Genomic DNA, 19548 nt, shown 5'->3' with positions numbered 1-19548 from the left:
TTGAAGGACTTCCTTTAAGAATGGTTTTTCGTAATCCTCCTTCAGAGCTTGTGTTTTTATGGTATTAAATCGAATGATCTTTCAGAACTAAGTTCTACTAGAGGTACAGGATCTCCTTTGACTTGGTAACTATGTAAAATAAGTAAGTGAACAGGGACTTTGGAATCGATAAAAACCAAAAGGCAATTTTGCTGATGATTATTTTAAGAAAAGGCTAGTATGTTATAAACAAAATTAAGCATATTTTTACGATTCAATTTCTTAATACGGGCTTAAATGTGCCTCGGTTTTTAAACATACCCTTGAAAATATGCGCGAACTGATTATGGGTTTGAGTGGGCAGTTGAGTTGCTGCTATCAATGTCAATTCTGATCATGTTGATTGGATGTTCTTTGTTATGATATTATCATTTGCATTTGATATTACTCGTTCTAATTTCTATTCAGTCGTCTCATGCTGATGTGTTAGTAGGCAGCTGTCACAGGTGCATTCACTGCATGAAGGGGATTGCACTAATCTACGCGTTTAGGAATATTGACCGACTAGGCGTTTAGCCGACAAGAAAAATTTAGCCGACAGCTTAATTCTGATTGTTCGACAAATGTGATTGATAAAAAAAATCGAAGTTCATCCACTCATTCGAAATGGTATGCGGTGGATTTGCAGGCTTTAATTCTCATTTTTGGATGGCGGCTAATCCCCTGGTGGATCGGCGATCACGAACTCACACAAAAATTTATTCTGTCAAAAAAATCATTAATAGTTAAAAGAAATTTGTTTTAAGTATTGGCAACACCAGTTTGTGTTAGATCTTTCATTAACTGAACATTATGCAAATAGATTTTCTGCAATTCTTATAAGATACAAGTTTAAATAGTCTGCTAAATATGGCACTGTAAAAACTATTTAGATAGCTTTTAAAAATGTGTTTGAAGGCTCCATTTTGATGGAAGTTTTGGTTAATAATTTAATCAGACTAATATCTGCTCGCAACTAGAATCAGGCAATCCCCTTCATACCGACCTGAGTTGCTCTCGGATCTTGTTTCATCCACTGAGGCACTGAATCTTTCACTGAATGCTAAGTGGACTTCTAGCATTCTTAAAATGGTATTCATCAATTGAAATTGGATGAAAGGAGAATATTTGTACTTGAAGTTCAGTTGAACATGTATTCATAGAATAATTTAAATTTTTAGAAACCTTGAAAGTTTTTAAATAGCGTCGTTAAAGACTACTGATGATTCAGTTTGAAGTTAAAGCGTCCGAGGTTATCTGTAAAACAGGTGATTGAATTTGGAACGCTTTGCTGAGCGCACTGTATTGAGAATCAAAAGGGTTTGTTGCTTGTCAATTTTAATTGCTTGAGTTTTGTACTCTGCTGCTCTACGAATTTCTTGTACAGGAACGACTTTCCCATTGAAACCATTTTTAAGTATTCCTAATCGAGGAGAGCATTTTATTCTTAAAACTCGTTTGCCCAACTCTATTGTATTATTGTTAACACTAGTAACGTAACCGGAAAATACTGAAATGCCCATCGTGTTCTGGATTGATAAAACTGTGAGGAACTGCTGGTATTATCGATGGTTCTTGAGCAATTATAAGCTAAATAAAATAAGCAAAATAAACTAAATCAAGAATGATGAGAGCAAGCAGGCTTTTCTGCATGTAAAAAATATGTCATTTGCATTTTTAAGCTGTAGGATAACCTGGAAGCAATTTTTGGGACAAAATTGTGAAATACCAGCCATTTAGAGCAGCATTACTGTGCAAAATTTTTTTCTTCGTTTAGACCAATCAAAAGAAAGGAATATACCTATACCGATAATTTTGCTCGAGTACTGGTTCTCAACGAGTATTTTGATTTATGGGAGCATATTTGAAAATTGTCACAACCCTTGATGAATTGAAAGATTAGGAATGTTATTCTACCCTGGTTTTTTATTGAGTAAATCTAACGATTCTTGAAGAGACATTTGCAAAAAAAATTGCCAAGTATTCAGGCCTTGTTGGTGAGTTAGGCCCTCTTCTGTTTAGTTGGCAGCTTCGGTTATCCGTACACTTAGATAGTAGTCTTGACTTATTCTGACTCTTTTGGCAAAAAATAATTTGCTCAAGCAAGCGTGAGCACATGGTGGCAAAAAGCAGACTTTCTGTTTTTAAGTTTCGATAAATTGATTGGCATCTGACGGTTTGGATTTTTTTCGTACTTTTGGTAATTTTTTTTCGTGCGGATGCACATTACTGGTTCTCCTTTTTCATAAATGAATGAAAGTGCGCTGAACGTGCTTAATTGCTCTCGAACGAAGTTTGAAGCAATTAATGTAGACGTTCGTTGGTTGAAAACATCCGCTTGACCATTTTGTTCAAGAACGTTCTTTCGATTACTCTTCTTGAGTGGCGTTTTGACGCTTGACTTCTTGATTTTGGCTTCATCTGAATTGCCATTATTCAGAAATTAAATCTGTTGCTAAAATAAAAAACGATTTAAAAGTCAGCTCCAACACGCCGAAAGCTTAATGTCGAAGTTTGTTAAGATGGAGATCGAGGGTTCAAACCCCTCCTTTGGCTGAATTTCTTTGCAACCATAAAAATTATTTAGTCTACAGTCGAGCTCTGAGAGCAATTTGTCTGACTTCAGTTGGCCTTTTTTGACTAAGTTGTTGTACGTGAGTATTAATAATAACAAATTAATTACTCGCAAACCAAGTTTGTAGCAATTATTTGAGGCCTCTGGTATTTTTCGCCTGATCAATTTTTCTTCTATCCCTTTTGACTTTTGGTCCTTTTGATGGAAGTTTTGGTTAATAATTTAATCAGACTAATATCTGCTCGCAACTAGAATCAGGCAATCCCCTTCATACCGACCTGAGTTGCTCTCGGATCTTGTTTCATCCACTGAGGCACTGAATCTTTCACTGAATGCTAAGTGGACTTCTAGCATTCTTAAAATGGTATTCATCAATTGAAATTGGATGAAAGGAGAATATTTGTACTTGAAGTTCAGTTGAACATGTATTCATAGAATAATTTAAATTTTTAGAAACCTTGAAAGTTTTTAAATAGCGTCGTTAAAGACTACTGATGATTCAGTTTGAAGTTAAAGCGTCCGAGGTTATCTGTAAAACAGGTGATTGAATTTGGAACGCTTTGCTGAGCGCACTGTATTGAGAATCAAAAGGGTTTGTTGCTTGTCAATTTTAATTGCTTGAGTTTTGTACTCTGCTGCTCTACGAATTTCTTGTACAGGAACGACTTTCCCATTGAAACCATTTTTAAGTATTCCTAATCGAGGAGAGCATTTTATTCTTAAAACTCGTTTGCCCAACTCTATTGTATTATTGTTAACACTAGTAACGTAACCGGAAAATACTGAAATGCCCATCGTGTTCTGGATTGATAAAACTGTGAGGAACTGCTGGTATTATCGATGGTTCTTGAGCAATTATAAGCTAAATAAAATAAGCAAAATAAACTAAATCAAGAATGATGAGAGCAAGCAGGCTTTTCTGCATGTAAAAAATATGTCATTTGCGTTTTTAAGCTGTAGGATAACCTGGAAGCAATTTTTGGGACAAAATTGTGAAATACCAGCCATTTAGAGCAGCATTACTGTGCAAAATTTTTTTCTTCGTTTAGACCAATCAAAAGAAAGGAATATACCTATACCGATAATTTTGCTCGAGTACTGGTTCTCAACGAGTATTTTGATTTATGGGAGCATATTTGAAAATTGTCACAACTCTTGATGAATTGAAAGATTAGGAATGTTATTCTACCCTGGTTTTTTATTGAGTAAATCTAACGATTCTTGAAGAGACATTTGCAAAAAAAATTGCCAAGTATTCAGGCCTTGTTGGTGAGTTAGGCCCTCTTCTGTTTAGTTGGCAGCTTCGGTTATCCGTACACTTAGATAGTAGTCTTGACTTATTCTGACTCTTTTGGCAAAAAATAATTTGCTCAAGCAAGCGTGAGCACATGGTGGCAAAAAGCAGACTTTCTGTTTTTAAGTTTCGATAAATTGATTGGCATCTGACGGTTTGGATTTTTTTCGTACTTTTGGTAATTTTTTTTCGTGCGGATGCACATTACTGGTTCTCCTTTTTCATATATGAATGAAAGTGCGCTGAACGTGCTTAATTGCTCTCGAACGAAGTTTGAAGCAATTAATGTAGACGTTCGTTGGTTGAAAACATCCGCTTGACCATTTTGTTCAAGAACGTTCTTTCGATTACTCTTCTTGAGTGGCGTTTTGACGCTTGACTTCTTGATTTTGGCTTAATCTGAATTGCCATTATTCAGAAATTAAATCTGTTGCTAAAATAAAAAACGATTTAAAAGTCAGCTCCAACACGCCGAAAGCTTAATGTCGAAGTTTGTTAAGATGGAGATCGAGGGTTCAAACCCCTCCTTTGGCTGAATTTCTTTGCAACCATAAAAATTATTTAGTCTACAGTCGAGCTCTGAGAGCAATTTGTCTGACTTCAGTTGGCCTTTTTTGACTAAGTTGTTGTACGTGAGTATTAATAATAACAAATTAATTACTCGCAAACCAAGTTTATAGCAATTATTTGAGGCCTCTGGTATTTTTCGCCTGATCAATTTTTCTTCTATCCCTTTTGACTTTTGGTCCTCAAACACGGGATAAACAGGTAACGCCCGGAGGCCATTAAGGGCTCTTAGAGCCTTATCGTCCATTAGGATCTTAGTATCCGATTCACTGAAGTAGTTTAAAAATGAAGAATTCATTGTGAAGGGCCGTTGTTAAGAGTTTGGCTCCTCCCCTTTCAAGCCCCTTCCCCTTTTGTACCCACTTCCTACCCCCACTCTACCTCATTTCACCCGTAACACCGCACATTGGCTCACCACACCTCTCTCCTCACTCATGCTTACCACACCCTCCGCCCGCTACAGCTAGCCTCCCTAAACCGCCGCCAGCTGCTGACGATGCCAACCGCTCACCAGTCGTCTGAGAGCAATTATCCCGACGTTAGTCAGTTATGGTTGATAGGTATGATTGCCGTCTAGCTATCCGTTTTTGCAGAATCTCCAACTTGAATTAGTTCAAGTGGTTGAAACTTGAGATCACAGTGAAACAAGAGAGCCGTGAAAAATGATAACGTTTTTTAATTGTTACTTTTAATGCAATAATTTGTTTGGATGGAAAATGATTCTGCTAGACTTTGAATATGACTCTGATGAATGTGTTGAATTTTAGTATTAAGATTGTTTATATAGGTACATTTGCCTGAAGCTTAGAGTGGCGTCCGTTGCCTGTACCCATTTTCTTAGAAGAAGACCCGAAAAGAAGAATGAATCCCTCGAAACAACAAAAAATTCAGGTTTTCGAAAATAACGAATTTTTGGTGGTAAATTGTACTAAGTTTACGTTTGACAATTTATGTAATTTATAGCAAAAAGAACCATTGTTTGCCTAATTTACCTGCGCTTGATCGAAAAACTTTCTCTATTCTTTGGCTCTACCTGCAGTTCTTTCTAAGCTAGTGATCTCACGCCCCTGCGACCGATTTTCTCAGTTGACTACTTCTAGGACCTTAAAAGTTTCAAAATTGCCTATTGCCGCGTTTTTGAAAAGTTGAAGTCCAAAAATTTGCAACCAAACAGATTTTATTAAAATGTCTGTCGCCAAGTTTTGCCGCCGGAATAGTCGATTCTGGCTCTGAGTTTGTGAACACCTTTCATTGAACTGAACTCCTAAAAGTTGTTCAAGCACTGAAAAGCTGATTGGTAAATGTCTCAGAGATGCAATGATACCCTAAGATTCACTTGGTTTTGGTCAAGGACTAACGGGGGGGGGGGAGGGCTAAGGTTTGTTTGCTTCCGAAGATGAGTACTAATTTTTAAAAAGAGAACTGATTTTCTTTCGTGCTATTTTAAATTGCGCTAGCTGTCGATTCTCTGATTAATTATTTGTTAGTCACCGAGAATTAGATCTAATCAATCACTTTGCTTTCCATAAAATATTCATTTTGATAGATTTCTTATGTGGCTGTAACTTGAGAACATATAAATAAGAACGTTTGTTTTTTCTTAATGTGAATGAAATCACTTATAATTCCTAAGTCTTAAACAAGGCTTGGAATATAAAATTGAGTTTAAAAATGTTTAAAAATTGTCTTCTAAAATGTCAATTTTTGGTCGAAATTGGCCGCGTTCGTTTTATGGAGAGACAAAATCCACTGGAAACACTTAATTATTGGGATTATTAAGTAGAAATCTTAATCAGCAGGCCCGTTAGTTCTTCAATAAGATGAATTTTAGTTAAGAAATTGAACCAGGTTCCCGAATCAGGTACGAGCCACCGTTTCGTATCAATAAAGCTAAGGAAAGACGATTTATAGAAAAGGACTCAATTAGCAAGCTGGGATATTGAGACAATCTTTCATTGTTTATGAGTTTTATATGCCCGTATTTACAGGTACGTTATTAAGTTTTTCTATATCTTCTGGGTTTCTTTTTTGTCGAAAGATGTAGCAACTGCATTTTAAATCGTCGTGGGACCATTTTTGTAAACAAGTCTGTTCCTTAAAACTTCAATGGCTCATAGAGTTGAGTTATGTCTACCATCAGTTGCCGGACTGGTATGCAGCTACGTCCTGGGTTTTTCGAGCAGTTCAGGATTTTCAAACAGTTATGGACTCAGAAGTGGTTATAAATCGAAGCGAAAAAGACTTAAAACTATTACAGTATGGTTCAAAGAACTGCATCAAGCTGAGGCATATAATTTTATACTGGCAATAGTTCTGACTGTTTCGTCAATACTTTTTCTCAGAGCATTTAGTGAGCATCTGGAATTCCCTGAGTGCCGAACGTTATTAGTAGTTTGCTCCTTCTCTTGTTCAGTTTTCCTTCCATGAATTATATTTCGAAGGAGTTTGTCTGCAACGTACCTTAATGGATTTTTGTTGGAAATTTTATGAATGGGGCTCTTGATTGGGGCACTTTTATGTTGTACCGTTGATAAGTTCGAAACATCTTGTTCGAACATTTGTTTTGGGCTAGAACAACAATTCATTTACAAGGTAATCGGTTTTGAAGCAAGAATAGCCACTGAAACAATAAATTATGTTTATAAACGAGTCTCCAATACAGTAATCAATTGAACCATTACCGTTGTTCGTTATTTTTGTAGCGTCACTATTGATTGATACTTCTAAATTCTGCAGAGTTGGGATGCTATCTAATTTATTTTTTTTCAGGCGGATTCAAATAACTGATTTTGAGATCACCCATGAGCACATTTTTTTTCTCGTTGACGACATTAATCAATTGTTAATCATAATTAACCGATGAGAGCAGTGAGAAGTGAACTTTTTTCTGAAACATTAGGGTGGTGTATTGATAGTATTCGTCAATAAACTAAGGTGCTCTACCACTCATATATCTTTTCTGTCTCTACTGGTCTCTTATCAAAGTTGTTTGAGTTTCCTCGCCTCCATTCACCTTTTATCTTTCATCTCTTACAAAATAATCCTCAGCGTTTGAAACACTTCATTGATGGTAATTTATGGCTGTTTGCGACAACAACTTTGATGAAAATGGATAATGATCATCATGCTTGAATAACCGTTTTAAAATAGTTGAGCTCATTAACATTATAGGTAGGGCTGTGTTACGGCACCATGTGAAGGCATCAGTGGTTATATGGCACCATGTTCCTGTTTTCTTTCAGTATTGTCATTTGCGTGTTTGCTTTCTTATTAATGTGAGCCTTTATTGAGCTCAGTATAATAATAGTAATAATGAAAAATTTTACCACCTTCTGAATGTTAAAATTTACGTCATCAAAAAGAGGAGAGTTATGATGCAATTTGCTGTACAGTGCAACATATCGAATTTTTTTAGCAATCTGCTTAATCGTGACAGGTTTTTTTGACTCAGTTTCTGAATCACCAACGTTACATGTAGGTGGAACTTCGCAAAACATTTTAACTCCTGGCTGAATTTATTTTTAACAATATTTATCATCTTTCCGAAATCTGATTTGATGTGTTCACCCATTTCTTCTGTTTTAGAACTACATTTATTCAGAACTACTACCGTCATATATTACAACAATGTCAAGTTTTTGTTCAGAATTCTTTCAATATGATATCTTTTTTTGTTCGCTGAGCCAGAAAAACGGTGCTCTTCACGTTTTGGTCAATTTTAAAAGGTCTCTTCTTAGGATGCTACTTCCTGCATATGTTGGCTTGGACTCGAAATAGCTGCTTGCGTATATGCTCCTCATATTTTAGGTTTTCTGGGCGCTCAACGAATAATGTGTTTTTGAAGTGTATCGACCTCCGTCGATGCCTTCACAAGTTCTGAAAACCTTTTGTTTCAAAAGCTGCTTTCTTCTAAATCAAAAATATTCAGCCAAAATGTGACTGATGTCTTTCTTTTAGAGGAGTTTTGTGGGAGAAATGGTCGGTTCTGGTTGTGAGTTGTTTGGCTGTGAACGCCTAAAAAGTTATGAATTTCTTCTTCGGTTGTATAGTAGATGTTTAAATGTGTGATAGGTCAAGTCATCCTCTGAGGCTACTCCCTTCGATTAATCTTAAATATTTAGGCACTATTTAAAGTCATTAAGACGGTTAAGTTTTATATTGACGAATGATGACTATTCTGTTATACTATTTTGTTCGTAGCAAATGTCCAAGTTTATTTCTTGGATTAAAAAACTTCAACTGCAGCGTTTCCCCTTAATTATTTGGATTTGTCAGCTAACCAATTGAGCAAAGCGTATCAAAAAGCACTCCGGTTTGCGTACAATCTTCGGTTTTTACATTTATAAGATTGCATACATATAACTAACCAGATAGAACATTAACTACTGCATCAGTTAAATTGAGCACGTTTTATTTACGAACTACTATACTATTTGGAGTCTCGTCTTTACAATCTATGCTCGAACGCTCTATGCAAGAAACGTTTATCCAGTTTTCCATTTGCATTTCGTGTTCTCAAACAGCTCCAATTTTTTAGTTGTTTATGTTTTCTGCAACCGTAATTTGATAACGTTAGTTGAACAAAAATGGACGGCCAATCGTTGAACGCAAGCGAACAACGTCCAACTATTTTTTCGTTGCCCTTACACATAATACAATCGATTTGCCAATTATCAGTGGACTCAAGCTTAGTTGACAGAGAATTCAGCAGGTTCTCTTTTGTCAATAACTCTTTCCCGAGTTACAAGAGTGTTCTGGCACTCTCCTCAACCTGTTCACATTTCCGATCGCTCGTCTTGGACTGCAGTTTAAGATACCGACTTTGCATCAAAGTGAACGTGGATACCTTGAACTTGACCGAAAATGTTGAAAAGTTTCTCAGCTTCGTCCGCTCAAAATCCTGCTGGCGTTTGACCAAATTGTTTGTCCAAATACGAGACGAAAAATTGGAACAAAACTCACAAGCGCCAAAACTATCGTCATTTCTTAATGAAAATTCAACTGTTTTTGGAAACAATTTTACTCATTTATCAATTTTAGTCATCGGAAAAGCTGATTCCTATTTTAAATGGTTTTATCCTTTGCTGCAAGAGACCGATTATTTCACCTCTGAAAATCTGCGTATTTTTCTCACACATGTTGCGAGGCATTTTAACCCAGACATTTTTACTTCTTTTCCGGCCCCGCACAAAGTAACACAAATTGGGTTTCTCCCGAAGTCCCCGAAAGATCTGATTTGCCTGTCGAGGTTTCAAAACCTAAAACTATTGAAGCTAGTCGACTCTCTTTTCAGTTTAAACATCGCTCATTTGTCATTGTTGCAAAATCTTGAAGAACTTCAAATTAGCGATCTCATACTGTCAAAAAAATCTGCCAGCATTGATGTAGTAATTCCATACTTGAAGTCACTTAAGGATCTGTTTTCTTTCCCTTTTGAGCATTTGAAGTTTCGTTTTCCTTGGGCCCTCTGATTAAACAAGCGCTGTTTTATATTGATAGTGGTTTTTGTAGCCTAAAAAGGAGCATCGGTCATGTGCGTCCGCGCACAAGATTCCAACCCAGCTATGCTATATTTTTTCATCGAGCGTAAAGCTGCATATTCCGACACTGAACACAGACATTGATATATGTAATTGAAAAAACTCTTTGTTAATATTTACTTGATAAAATAACTACTTGATAGTTAACAAATTGTCGACAAAATTGGAATTAACGAATTAGTTTTGAGCAAGATCTGAAACAATGAAAAAGTCAGCAAGCATGGCCAAAACAATGAAATTATACAAAATATCTATAGTTCTTAAAAAAATGGTATTGGAAATATCCATTTTCTCCGTATTTAAATTTTTCAAATAACGTTTCTTCAAACTATACCTAATACAGACAATGGCATGAACTATACGTTGTAAATGAAAGCTGCGTCAACAGCAGAACATTGATTTTCAGGAGAAAAGCTTACTTTAAAGGAGTCTATTGTGAAAAGGACAACAAATCCGAGATAATATTTTTGTTCCGACCCCTCTTGAGGGGGAAGGAACTATATACTCAAACGGGTTTTTTTTTGTTCAGTCAATTTTGGCCGATCGATATATTCATCGTAGAGAGTTGAGACTGATATCATTAGAAAGCTTGTCCAGCGTAGAATATGGAATTAAAAAAGATTTTTTTAATTTTCATTTTTTACAAGGAGTTATCGACGTTTAAATTTTGAGAAAATTGTGTGAATTCCGGCGAGATTTTATTCACTTTTTCCGGAATTTTTAAATAAACTTCGCCAATTTTGCTAAAATTTGTTAATTTTTTTGAAAGCGTTGTTGATTTTTATCTGTGAAAACAAAAAAATCAGGAGAATATTGTAAGCTATTTTTATTTTTTTTTTCGTCAAAAATTCTGGCTAAATATTTCAAAATTAAGACTTTTTCTTAAAAAAAGCACGAAATAAGTTCCTTTAGTCTATTTTGATTAAATTTACAGGAAGTACAGACCAAAACACCAGGAACACAATCTTTGTTGAATCAAAAGGGGACTTTTTAACTTCAAATTCCGTTGAGAGTGCTCTGTAATTAAAACTTAGCCGTTTTTTGCTAAATTTATTCGTTGATTATCAATCACGCAGCATCTATTTTTGATTTTTTAACTAAAAAAAAATCAATATCTATAACATTTGAATAATTTAGTGTTCTTAAGGAACAAACAGCATTAGACACGGCTAGTTTTGGACCAATCTTGGACTGGTTTAATGCAAAATCAATTCGGATTGTAAACATTCGGCCTTTTTTATACAAAAAATTGATCTCTTCTATAATTAAATAACAGAACATTTCGAAAAAAGTTCACTAGTGATAGTTCCAATTGGGGGTTCCTAATTAGCTCCACATTTTTGTATCTAGTTGATTACTTGAAAGCTTATGGTCGTTTTGACTTTTAAAAGTATTTGATTTTCAAATAAATAATGACTTATTGAACTTTTGCCTCTGCTTTTCTCTTTCTTTGGTCACATTGTAGCTTATTTTCCGCAATGAAAGAATGCTTCCGCTTTCTCTTGAAATCAAATTCAATTTTTTTTGCGGTTTTACGCCTTAAGTTATGGCCACTGGCTTCGATACAACTAGATTTCAAATTTTCTTAATTTTTAGGTATTTGCCCATTTTTCACGTTTTCTAGTTTTGTTACATTATCACGTTATTGACCGTTCATATACCACATTATTGGCTTTCAAAATGAGGCACAATTGATATTATTAAAATGCTTGAAGATATAGATTGTGATTTTAACGGCTTCAACACTACTTTCTCTAAAAATTTAATTGATTTTTTTAAATTGTCTTTAACTGCCGTTTTTACTTTGTCTTTTTAGTCATATGAAATTTTACTGTACAATGACCCGGCTTCATGGCCATTTCATGGAAGAGTAGATGAGACAACATTTTGATTTTAGTAGATAGCTGATAGCTTTCACGAGTCTGAAAACAATTATTTTCCAAATTAAAAAAAAAACACTTTTTAGCTTCGTAATTTTGTTCCTTTTAGTGTCTCGATGTTATCTAGTCTCGTTTATTACAGGCCAATTATGACATAATTGTTGTCAAAGGAAGGTTTCAAAAGAGGATTAGTGTCACACAATCGAATGTTTTTAAAGAATTCGTTGACTTTACTCGCTTCGACACGAAAAAAAAAGTAAATCAATTTTTGATTTTTGTCATGTTTGACGTTATTTTTGTAGACATAAGATATATTCTAGATAATTGCAATTCTCATGGGCTTCTTTTGGAAGAATATACGAACCTAATTAATTTTTTTTATTCTGTAATTGATGGTGTTCATGTCTTTGGAATTTTTTTTTTTTCGAAAAAAAATTAAAGTTTTACTTATTTTTGCAATTGTTTTTCCATTTCTGTCTGCTTGCTACCTAGCTTCATTAATGAGAATACACATAACACATTATTGATGGTTAGAGAAAGCGCAATTGAAAACATTTTGATGGCCATAGTATGGCTTTACGGTTTCGAAAGGGTTTTCTGCCAATTTTTATTTGATTTTTTGTTTGTTGTCTGTATGTTCTTTTTGTAACCGCGTCAAAAATTGAATACTGGCAGCTCTTAATTCCTTCTATGGAAGCATTGGTAATCGTACACCTATAGAGTATTTTATTTGATTTCTAATGGTTTTCATTATTTCAAAATTAATTGTTTTAAAAAAAAAATAAGCAAAATTTTCAACTTTACTGTTTTTATTCTTTATTGTCTAATTGTTACCAAGCCTTTTTATTGACTACTACCTTATCTTTTCCGGTGAATTACAAGTTATTTTTTTAATATCGGTTTTATCTGACGGTATTTTGACTTCGTTATTAAGTTTTGTTTTTAAAAACGGACATGAAGTTTTTGATGTAATTAATTTTTGTTGTTGCTGTTGTTTGATTTTTCTGTTCGCCTTGACTCGCTTTCTTAATATTTGCACATCTCATCAATATAATGCGCTTTTTTTACTCCACTACAGTTATTTGCTTTGGAGATTTTCTTTTCGTTCATACACCAATTTTTTTTTTAAAAATACTTGAATTTTTGGGTTTTTCTATGTTCCTCATTTTGTAGACAATCAAGCCAAAGTTGTGGATGAGCGGGGTCGGAACCTTATGTGCGATCGCACATTACCGAGTCGCCTTGTTTATACCTAAAATTGAAAACCTCATGGCTGCAAGTAGTCAATTTGCTCTCATTTCTTGTTTAATATTAAGTGAAAATTAACCTTTGAATTTTTTTTTCTATAACTTTTCGTTTTTTTTCAACTGCTGCATCTGTTCAAACTCTCGAGATCTGAGATTACTTTCACGAAAAAGAAGGACAAAATTTTGAAAGTGTTATTTGTAAAGTGTTAGAGGAGCTAAGGTACTCTGAGCATTAACTTTTTTTTCGAAACCCCGGCGTATGATACCAAATATAAAATACTTGTATCGGAGTTTCGATTCCGCTGTTAACCTCTTTTAATGAAACTATTAAGCGTTTTGTGTCTGCTGCTCATTGAATAATTTTCATCGGATGAGCATCAACTGACAACTGCGTCAATTTTGTTTTGACATATCTTTTCATAAGTCAGTCTTTTTTGTAGTTTTGGTAAATGAGGGAGAGATTTGCTCATTTTGAAATCAAGGTCTAATTTCGTAAAATTACATAGAATGAATTTAATCATTTAGATTTTCCACGAAAATTTTCTTCTGACAGATAATTTAAAATTTTTTGGAAACTTCGAGCTTTCTCTTTAACAATCGATTAAGTTTTTTCGAGGGTTTTTCAGTGATACCCTTTTGTTTCTTTCAGTAAGATAGTGATTGGGCAAATATCGACTTTACAATAACGAAAAAGACAAGGTCGCATAAAGTTCCTAGCCCTCAAATAAATTTGAGGGTTGGAATAAATAAATTTGATGGTTGGAACAAATAAATTTGAGGGTTGGAACAATAAGAGGTAGGAATTTCTCTTGCAATTGATATATTAAATGATAAGGTGTAAAAAATCTCATATTACGCCAGGGAAAGAAAACTGTTTCTGGCTGAAGATTACAAATCAACGAACTGCAAATATTGAAGACTTTTCCATGTTTATCTGCAACACATTTCCTAATTTGGAAAACTTTAGTCTCAAAATGAACCCTAGATATGATCTCTCAAAGCCGAAACCAGATTTCAAATATCTACCGTCTTCGTGTCATCAGATGTCTTTTGGAAGTGAGCTTTGTCCGTTTTTCGCAAATTGTGAGCAGATTAAATATTTGTCAATTCGTAATGAGAAGGGGAACAATAGTTTAGATGATCTGATCAGCTTCCTAAAAAAGCTACCTTCAAAATTGGAAATTTTTTGCACAGATTATGAGTACGGACGCGGGATGCAAGTTCAACGTGAATTCCCGTTAGAACATCTTAGTCAAATTTTGGCTTTGAATTATGTACCGAAGTTGCTAAATATAGAAGTTTACGATATCGATTTAGAACAGCTGCAAAAATGGGTTGAAGAAAATCGTGGAAACATTTCGCAAAGTTCAATCGTTATGCTTATTTTGAATGGGAGCATAATTTTTCGGAAGAAGCCCTCGAATGACGTAACTACTAACCCGATTTGGGAGAAATGGAATGATCTCGGCCACTTAAGTCGGGAAGAGGTTGCACTGACGCAAGAACCGCTCATTCATATTTAAAATGACAATTGTGATCTAATCCAAAAATTCAACCACAGTTGTGTAATTGTACTGCCCTTGTTGCTTGTTGCAGCTCTCCGACAAAACTGTAAATTCCCAGAAATACTACGAATGAATATCGATTATTATCTAATCTGATTTTTGAAACAGTTTTTTGAGAAGTAGATCACTTCAAATATAAATTTTGAAACTTTATGCTAACAGCTTTTTAAACAATTTTTTCACTGGTCTGGTTGTAATTGGTATTTTTGGATATTTTGGTATAACTGGATTTTTCTGTGGTCTAGTGGACTGTTTTTTTACTGCTGGATGATTTAACTTAGGAACTGCCTTTCCACAACACAAACACCACACAACATAATGCACCAATAGCATACACATACGTTCAAGAATACTCAAGTTCATTTATACAATTTTCTGATTTTTAAGTTTTGCACTATCAGATGCACAGACACAAAGCGACCGATATATTTCAGGTAGATAACTCAACGTTAATTGTTCTGACCCATTTTAGTGGGGAGGGAGAGGAACTATATACTCAACTGGGTTTTTTGTTCAGTCAATTTTGGCCGATCGATATATTAATCGTACAGAATTGTGATTGGTATCTTCAGGAAGATCATAGCGCGTAGAATATGAAAATAGAAAGATTTTTAATTTCGTTTTTGTAGGCAGTTATCGAGGTTCAAAGATTTGTGAACATTGGAATGATCTCCGTTTTTGTTAACATTTTTAGGGAATTATTGCTCAGTTTTTGTTTAATTGTCGAAATTTGTTAATTTTATTAACAATAGTGCGATTGGTTTCTTCTAAAAAACTCAGAGGTGGGTTGTGGACTCCTTTGATCTTAGAATATGAAATATAGAGCAGAGCGTAGAATATGTAAAAAGATATTCTTAATTTCGTTTTTAGTAGGCATTTATCGAAGTTCAAAGATTTGTGAACATTGGAATGATGCCCGTTTTTGTTCTCATTTATGGAATTTTGGCTCCGTTTTTTTGCTAATTTGCCGAAATTTGTTATTTTTATTAAAAATAGTGCGATTCGTTTTGTCTAAAAATCCAGAGGTGGGTTGCTGACTCGTTTGATCTTAGAATATGAAATATAGAAGGTAGAAAATGAAATTAAGAAAATTTTATGGATTTCGTTTTTTGTAGGTGATTATCGCGGTTCATATATTTATGAACATAGAATATCCGTTTTTGTTCAAAGTTCGGAGAATTTATAGAATTTTCTTAATTTTATTAACCATAGTGCGATTGTTTTCGTCTTAAAGGCCGGAGGTGAGTTGCTGAATTTTTTCATCTGACAAAGCTTAAAAATTGGGGATTTTTTTCAGTGTTTTGGCCTTTTTCATCAAAAATTGCCCTAAATATTTCTTGGGCACACTTTTTCAAATCTTCCCGAGATTCAAACTGTTGGACAGACTTTGAAATCAACTCAAAAGAAGTCTAGTTCTGCCTCCGTTTCGTTTAAGAGTGTTCTGGATCAAAAAAATGTTGCCTGTTTTTTGCTAACTTAAAACAGTCATTATGCAAAGTGCATCTTTGAATTTTGATATGGATATTCTGTTGCCTAATTATCTATTTTGGTGACCAATGGAATAATTAGCTGTTAAAACTTAACTTAAAGCTAGTTTTGGTCTCTTCGTGGTTTTGACCATAATAAAATTTTTAATTCCACTGAGGCAACACCTATTTTAGAAACTATTATTGCAATTTTTTGTTCTTTTCGGTTTTTTACAGACCAGAAATGTTTCCAATCAAAATTCAACTACTACGCGCTCACTTTTTTTTGTAAAAATGAGCCTCATGATCCTATATTGTTTTCAGTAAGAATTTCAAGTTTTCTATGCCTACAACAAAGTTTTCTTAAATTCTAATCGAATTCTTGTGTTTTGCCCGCTTTTTTGTTCGGCTTGCAGTCTCCTTACTGAATTTCAAAAGAATAGCGATTTAAATTTCACTAAATATTGTTTTAATATATTGTTTGATGAAAATCTCAAATTACTTTTAAATTTTGCCACTTATTTATAACTTTTGTCAACCTGATGCTTGATTTCAGTAAACGCAAATTGCATGTTCCTTCTAGTGGGTGAAAAGCAAGTCGTTCTACAGATTTTTCGTTTTAATTTTGGGCTTCACTGCTTCTATACCACGGTTTCCAATTAATTTTTTGGCTTTTGGACATTGCCCAATTTTGCAAGTTGTTTTTTTGCCTTACTTTGTGCAATTATAATTTTGATAACAGGTCAAATATTGTTTTGAAAACGCACATGTTTTTGTAGAATGTTTCGTGGAGAGCCTATTTTTTTACAGACTCCGAAACCGTTTTCTTGCTAAATTAAATTGAAATATTTATTTTGCCTGTACTTGGCTTTCTTTTTGCAGTGCTATCAAACACTCTGCACAATGGCAGATCTTAGTTGCTTCTTGTGGAGACCTAAACAAATGTTTTTCATGATTTCAGGGTATTTTTAACTCTTAATTTTTTTTTGTTTTCAAAACTTTGATCGACCTTTTGAGTTCTGCCTATTTCTGTTTTTTTTGACAACTTGTACCTTAATTTTATTGATGAGATCTCCCATCTACTTTTGGCAGAGCAAACAATTTTGGCAGAGCAAACTGCTGTTTTTTGCTATGATGCTATATGGTTTCAGAATTTCAAAAAGTTTGATACTGGTCATTGCTTGTGGTCTTTTTTGTTGTCCTTCTCTTGTAGTCCCCTTGAAATGAGGGCTCATTAATAATCAAAAACACCTCAATTATTCCGCCATAATCTGTTCAATTGATATCCTTTTTCTTTAAAGTTTTCAACAAAGTGTTTTTGTTATATTGTTTTCGGATTTCTGAGTTTAGTCTCTACTGATTGTTATTTTGTTGTCCTGAGGCTGTGTCCACTAATTTATGGTTCGATTAGCATCCCATGAAGTTAAAAGATTTTTGATTTATTTTTGTGAAAGTGAAAAGTTAGATTTTTCGGTGATTTTGTAATCTCATTTGTGACAACTTGCAACATAGTTACTTATTAAAAACAGCGTACATCTTCTTTCTAGTGAAATCACTTTTAATTACCAGTCACTTTATTACTTTGTTACAATCTTAAGTAATTTTTGTTCGTGTCATACTAAAACATTAATGGCGGTTTCCATTTACTTTGATTACGAGAGCAATTAATCACACATAATGCCTTTAATGTATAGCACATGGTTTTTAATGAATTTGACACCATTTTGTCCCAAATTTTAAGTGAGTACTTGACTTTTAGATGTATCTGTCACTTTCCATTGTTATCCTATGATAATTTCTGGATAGTGAGAGCTCTTATTGGCTCCCTGTATGGACTTATAAAAAAACCTATGCTGTTTAGTTGGGAACTAAAGGTTTTTAATATAAGTTTGTTATAAAAATATGAACGAATTTTCAAATTTTGATTTTTTCCATCTACTTGTGAAGTCTTAGTGAGTCAACAGACGTTCAATTTTTTTGCTGATGCCAATATAATAATATTTGGTGATTTAATTGACTGACGTTAGACTTTTGTCTGCTTTATATGTGCCATTTCGACTTTTTTCAATAGAGCGTTTGTTAAAAAAGTACTTTGATTTTTGGTTGCAATCAACATTTTTTTGTTCATTGTTTTTGATATTTATCTAATCTTTGATTCTAATCAATGACAAGTATCATTGGTTCTCCAAGGTGGCATTAATTCTTTCGTTTTCTCGCTAACGAATGCTCCCAGGGGCTCGGATGGCGTTACATAAGACTCTATCTTGTACTTGTACTTGACAGCTGATGGTTGACCTTGCCTTTTTTGTTTTGTTCTTTTTGACTGGTTGCAACGTCTTATTAGGCAACATCTAACTAAGGTCACATCTCCTTTGAGATGAGGTAGAGGTTGATTTGTTAGTTTAGGTTTTAACTGACGTTTTTTGACTTAGTTAGTGATTTAAAATTGAAATAGATTTTGAATTGGACGTAGGTTTGCACTTGAGACAATTTACTCATTAACTAATTATTTTCGAAGAGTATGTGTCTTTCTGAAATTTTCTTTCTCTCCCTCATTTGATGGACAACTAAGTTGAAAATATGAGCAGGGTCGGAACATTATGTGCAAACGCACATTACCGAGCTTCCTTGTATTTATAAAAGTTTGCATTTATTAATGTTATTCAATTCTTGATATTAGGTTTACCTGTAGTTGATCAATATAAATAAATAAGTTTAATTGGTCAAATGTCAATTTTCCTTACGCCGAATACCCAATTTGCCAATATACCCAATTTATCCCCTTTGATCTCTTGGTTCAAAAATCAAATTACAAATTAGCTCTCGGTATTAGAAGCATGTTTTTTTTCATAATTGCGCCGATAATTTAATCACATCTTTGACTGTTATAATTTCATATCAGGTCCCACGGGCCACTGACGCATGGCCAATAATGCGCTTGCTAAATTTTATGTTCAATAATCTTTCTGGTAATTTCAACATTAGGATAAAATATTGGGTATATTATGGGTATTTTGTCACATTGGATATATTGGCATTGAATATTTTGTCCTGTCTTCTGTTTACTTGTAGTTAATCATTAAATGAATAGATTTACTTGTAGATAGTTATGAAATGTTTCTCTTTTATGGTCCATTGCGTCAAAAGATTTTTAAAATATCCAATGTAGGGTTAACTTAATAGGTGTGTATATTTTAATTAAAAATTTCCGAGAATGGAGTACAATTACATTTTCCCAAATTTTACTCATTTGGCAGCATTTTTTACTATATAATTTATTCGTTTTTATTTTATTCAGCTTCTCTGATACGAGTATTTCCTATTACATAATTGCTGATCTAGTGTTTCGATAACTTCATTTTATATCCGTCATTGCTAATTACGTAGAAGCTGTGT

This window comes from Convolutriloba macropyga, chromosome 4 (assembly GCF_964194025.1).
Source record: "Convolutriloba macropyga chromosome 4, txConMacr16.3, whole genome shotgun sequence".
In the NCBI taxonomy this organism is placed as follows: Eukaryota; Metazoa; Xenacoelomorpha; order Acoela; family Convolutidae; genus Convolutriloba; species Convolutriloba macropyga.
This window is presented reverse-complemented; position numbering follows the sequence as displayed.